General features: G+C 45.4%; 1 protein-coding gene across 3 annotated transcripts in view; it reads right to left on the reverse strand.

The window, feature by feature from the left end:
* The window catches only part of RAB27A (RAB27A, member RAS oncogene family), a 32,000-nt gene extending 28,163 nt beyond the window's left edge, over window positions 1-3,837 (reverse strand). For all 3 annotated transcript variants that reach the window (XM_030457373.1, XM_030457372.1, XM_030457374.1), the window contains exon 1: window positions 3,700-3,837. The gene's annotated coding sequence lies outside the window, so the exon portion shown is untranslated. The remainder of the gene's footprint in view (window positions 1-3,699) is intronic.
* Between the last annotated feature and the right edge of the window lie 2,163 nt (window positions 3,838-6,000).

The following is a 6,000-nucleotide window of genomic DNA, read 5'->3' on the forward strand; positions in this document are numbered from 1 at the left end:
AAAGTACTATAAAATTCATGTATCAATTGTTTTCAATTTTGTTTTCTATTCTGTGGTTTCTAATTAAAACTGGAAAAGGCCTTACATACTTGCTTGACTGCCCTTTCCAACAACCTAAGTTGGTCTAATAAAAGGCATTATTTCTACCTATGAAGCTCATCTTACCTGAGCAGGAAAAAAATTAACCTTACTTGGCTATTTCACTATTTATTCCTTTATCCATTTATCACCTTTTCAACTGATACCTGTACACACAAGCAGTAAGATGACCAGCTGTAAAACTGCAATCACAAACTCCAAAGTTACCCAACTCAAGTAGCTGACTCCAGTTTACCAGTTGTCTTACACTCATCCAATGGTTTATTTGCATATAAAATTTTACACCTAGGGATACTCCATACAGTCCTTTCATTCACATACTTCCTTTACACAAAGAATCACTGCAGAAGTGTAGAGTGATTTTCAAAATACTACCTGCAAGTGCCCACAAAGTTAACTTTTAATTTAAAACACTGCTCATATATCTACCAACTCCTTTTTTCCACTGCAAATCACAAATTTCTAGACAAGCTGTACTCCTCCTAGGCTTGTATCTTCACTGCTGCTTTCTTTTTTACCACCTTAGTACCAGCCTTCACACTGCCTTCCTGAATATAATGGTTTAGTTTTACCCATTTCTCACCAGTACATGTATCAAACACACACAGAAAGGGAACAACTATGAGAAATGGGTGTGCAAACTCAGGAAAACAGCAACACATGTGTTTACACTTCGATACGATCTTCAGAGCTGCAAAAGCAAGGACATCTGCTTTTTTTATTTACTCTCATGTAGTAATTTAGCAAGATAAAATACTGAAGAACTTGTCAGGTCAGCTCTGAAGTGCTGGCCAATCCATAAAAAGGATTACAACACTTGGTACCATGCAAAACTCTCATACAAATATCAGGTTATTTTCAACCTCTTGAAGCCACAGCAACATCACAGGAAAAAATTATGCTGGTTATGTCATAATTTAATCTGTATGCTGTAACCTAATCTTCAAAGTTTATTAGATTGGAAAATAAATCACAGACATTGAGACTACTTATTACACTAATCAAAAGAAAATTCTGTTGTGTTATGAATGAAAACAAACAATATAAGGATGTTCCAGGAAAGAAATTAGGGGCCAGGCCTTCTCATTCTCCATGCTTATCTCTTATTAATCTCACACTGGAGACATAAGGGTATGATCTCAGACACTTTAATGTAGCTCAAATTAGTCATACCTCCTGACAGGGATGCAGTTCTCAGATTAAGATGACCAAAAAAGAAATAAGGAAAAGAAATCTCATAACCAAATGCCATTCCCAGAAAACAACTAGTTGGGAATATATTTATATAAATAGGAAAAAAATGTTTCTACTATTAAAATCTGCCTTTTAGGTACGTATTTCTTAAGCCATGCTGTACTTATGTTTCAGCCAAGTCTGAAGTAATTTCTGTAAACATGACTACCTCCAGCACGAGTGGTATATGCAAGACAAAAGGAGGAAAAGCAAGTCCTTGAGCACTTGACATACCCAGCCTACCAAATGTTTAGCTACAAGTATTTAAGTAACCTTTGAAATTATGGAAGAACAAACTGAAATATCTGCAGGATCAGATCACATGTACCGTGGAGTACAAAACCACAGTTTTAATACAGAAGAGAGCATTTGATGATTGATTATTTAAATCATAATTTTAATACTTTCCAAAAGCATCATGTCATAAATATTTGCTAAAATATTAGCAGAGAAAAAAAGAGTTGTCAATCCCTATATTCCATCTCTAATGCCTATTTTGCCTGTTTCTAAATTAAATTCTTACTAGCCCTTCATTGACTGACAAACTGCTCTTTGTGTTGATCTGCAGGCCCAGGTTTATGCTGAAAACTGACACACTGATCAATGGTCAGTATGCCAGATCAGCAGATACCTGGCAGTTACAGAGCAACCAAGAAACCAAAGAAAACACACAAGGAGAGAGGCTCATAATACTTGCATCTGCAAATTCAAAAAGCTACTTTAAAAATTATTTTATCACACAATCTTCTCTTTGAAGGAAAAGGAAATGTGTAGTCATTGATAAAAGAATGTGTTCCTATGTTTAACAACGGAAATGAAAACAAACTTGCAGTCTGGTTTGAGATGAGAAATTTTAACTGTAATAATAAAACAGTTGTAGCACAATTCCCCACCCTGAGCTCTTTTGAGCTAGAGATTTATGTAGACATAAAATTAGCACCCTGAACTAGAAACATGGGTATATGCTGTTCTTCTGTCCATCCTTTAACCATGCTTTTGAGACATCCATTTAGCATCACAAATACTGTTCCTACAATATGTATCAACATTTGAAATGCAGATGGTATTTCATGCTTTTCCCTGGCTGGAAAATACTCAGAACAGTCACAAATGCAGTATAAATCTACGAAAACAAATTAGGGTTAAGAAGACAAGTTTTTGCAGGAATATATTTCCAGAAAAAGGTTGGCAGAGTAGAATCTAGAACTTGATTAGTGCTGCAAATGCTTTTTATACATGGAAATCAATAAACTCTTCATAGAGTTTCAGTAAAAAGTATACAGAAACATCACCTTGCTAATAACAGCTAGCAGAACTCCTAATTCCAAAAGTGTATGTGTGTTATACTGATGAAAAACTCATACACACTAATATTTAGCAAAAGTGCTTGTGAAGTCATATGATCAGAAAGCTCAAATACACCTGATACATGTCTGAGGTGAGATAAAAATGAAAGCTGTGTAGTTTTGACAATTCTAAGCACGCCCTTTTTACTTTACTAGGACCATAAAACATACTGCTTATGTATTAATATAATCTAGTTACTTACACAGCTAGAAAAACCAAGACTTTTTTTTATGGATTAAGCTTTCTTTAGATCCTAGATAGTCGAAGTGCCTGGCCCAAGCTTTGCAAACCAGGTTGAAGAGACCTTCCTGAACCCACTCAGCAAGCAGACTGTCAGACAAACACACACGGTGCTCAGAAAGAAGCAACAGACCCGTTAATACTCAAATACAAGACTTAAGTTCTGGCTAAACAGATCAAACACATTTACATTACTCCCTCAACAATTCACTATTTTTAGAGGCCTTTTTGAAACGGATACGCAATCCACTTCTCTTTTTTTACAAAAGAAATGCATGTCTTGAGCTGTGGGAAACTTACAGGTCCCACAGCTGCTACATGTGGAGGCCTGAGAGGGATTATTTGTGTAGTCGTGTTCACGGCAGCACTTGTAAAGTGAAGCACATGCACGGGCAGGCGAAGGGCCAAGGCTTCGGACTTCTTCCTTGAATCTCACTAACTGGGCCTCTTGCTAAAACCCCAGGCAGCTGCAGCGGCCGCCTGGGAAGAGGCTGCGAGGGATGCGCGGCAGAGCTGGACCGGGTTCGTTGCGAGGCACCAGCCCGCTCCCCAGGCTCTGCGGCACAGGGAAAGCACCTCGTTTCCCAGTATTTGGAGTTCCCTCTCCAAACCGCTCGTCCCGACATTACTCATTAACTCTTTCCGCAGCGGAGCAGTTTCTCCCGGGCACGCCCCGTTCCCCCGCAGCTGCCGCGGTCCCCTCGGAGGGTGACGGAGCGGCGAGACCCCCGGTTCCCCAGCAGCCCCCTCAGCCCGGCCCCCGCCCTCCTACTTGCTCACCTCCCCCGGCCAGCGTCGCCTCCCTCCACACCTGCCCGGTTTTGGGCTGCAAGCGTGCGCTTTCCGTCAAGGCAACATCACTTCCCGTAAGGCCTGAGGTAGGGGCGGGCACGGCCCCTCCCGGCCGCGGGGAAGCGGAGGGCAGCACCGCCCCCCCCCGGGACCCGGCCCGGCCCCACCCCGCCCACCGAACCGGGTCTCGCTCTGGAGAAGCCGGGCGGACCGGTGAGCGCGGTGGCTTGGGCACTGCCTCTGCTGCTCACTCCCCTGACACTCAGAAGGCCATTTTTAATTACACAGCCTGGCTCCCCCCCTCGCTTTTATGAAAGAGCACACGCGGCTTAACAGGAATTCGTGAGAGGCAAACACAGGCTTCGAAGAGAAAAAACGTGGTGCCGGGTAACGTCCCCTCTGTGGATTTCCCGAGTTGTCTCTGCCGCCTGCTGGTTGCCTTCCCTCACAGGAGGAAAGTACTCTCTTCTCCCCACACCTACTCAATACTCCCACTTCAAATCCAGCAGTCCCCAGAATTCAGCCGGCACAGTCTCCAGCTGCTGGCACCAATAACCCCCCTGTCCGCAGCAGTTCGGATATTCTCTTTCTCGAGGCTTTTCAAAATCAACTGCCATCTTTACAGGCAAACTTCCAGCAAATATGCTTACAAAGAAAAGTGCCTACTGGGCCTCAGTTGCACCTTTTTAAAATAGCTTTTTTAATACATAATCATCTTGCAAAGAACGGAAGCTGCTGGAGTCACCACAGTAGTCCTCCGGGGTTTGCACTCATGAGACCTGCAGCGTTTCCTGATGTACAAACTAGATTTATCATGCATTCCGTTGCACCTGTCCTGCATCCCAGTCCACCTGCTACAACTATCCTCTGTTTAGTTGTCTATCCACTGCCTCACAAGTAACATTGTTCCAGGATTTAAAAAAAAAAAAAAAAAAAAAAAAAAAAAAAAAAAAGAAAGAAAAGAAAAAAAATCCTGGGAAAGGGTTTTTTCCCTCATGCTGACCTAACAAGATTCTATGTTAAAATCAACACCTGACAGAAGCTCCTCCCAAGATTTAAAGGTTTTGGTTGCTTTTCATATTTACTAGAGTCCTGAAATACCCACTGACCTAGCTTCCCTGAGCCTCAGATTCTGTTCTCTGTGAGACTGATCCACACCTACTGCAGTATTAACGCTGTCCTACTGAACTACATGCTGAAGCACTTCTTCAAGTACAGTCCAACTGTCAGGCAACTTCATCTGTTACTGAGCCACCCTTAACCTCGTTCTGTCAGGAGTGAAAGGTGTGTGCATGTGTGTGTGGTACGTGTGTATATACATACCTATACAGGTATGAATGTGAGCCAGGGACACCAAAGCTGCATAAAGTTCCCTTCTCACCCATCAGTACAACTGTATTTCCAAAGTATTAAGGATTGAAACCGTGACAAGTAGATATAATGGTATTTATCACTTGGAGGATCAGATCGGAGGCAATCAAAAAAACCCCATGAAGTGTAACTTTACAACAGAGACTTTTTCTTCCCAGTTCCACTGTGGTTATTTAAACTTAGACGTGAAGCCATACCTTTAGACATTCATAGTTTTATACAAATGTCAACATTCATGTCGCCTACAAGCAGGTACCAAGCACACACGTAAGCAGTTACATCTTCTGAGGGCACATTGCTTCCGATGAGGCCGCTTGGGACCGGGACCGCCACGGCTGGCGTCAGGCGCAGGCGGGACCTTCCCCGACGGGCGACGAACGCTCCGAATGGGCGGGAGGCTTGGGCGCCATTTTCTCTGACGGGAGGCAGGTAGGCCGGGGCTGCGACGAGGTACCGGGGAACGGCGCCAGGGCGGCAGCGAGGCTTAGGCGACTCCCTCAGGACCTCTTCTCCGGCGCAGCGTCCGCCGGCGGCCCCGCAGTGCCCTCAGGAGGCTGCCGGGGCCCTTGGGGCTGGAAGATGGGCCGGTAGATGTAGACCCCGCTGACCACGCCGAGCGCCACGGCCAGAGCCACCTGCGGCAGCGGCAGCCGCCCCCACATGCCGCCAGGGGGCGCTGCAGCGTCCTCACACACCCGCGTGGGGCGGCTTGGCCCCTCGGCGCTCCTCGGCGGCACCTCTGGCCCCTGCCGGGGAGAGGGGACGGGGGCGGGAAGCGCGGCACAGCACGGCGCGGCCCCGAGCAGCCGCTCTGCCGGACCAGGCGCCCCTCACCTGAAGGACGCGAGGCTACAGAGCTACCGGAAGGAAGCCCGCCCCTGTGGGGAGGCGCCTGCGCGGATGCCTCAAGGCGAGCCC

The sequence above is a fragment of the Calypte anna genome, chromosome 10 (assembly GCF_003957555.1).
Source record: "Calypte anna isolate BGI_N300 chromosome 10, bCalAnn1_v1.p, whole genome shotgun sequence".
Lineage (NCBI taxonomy): Eukaryota > Metazoa > Chordata > Aves > Apodiformes > Trochilidae > Calypte > Calypte anna.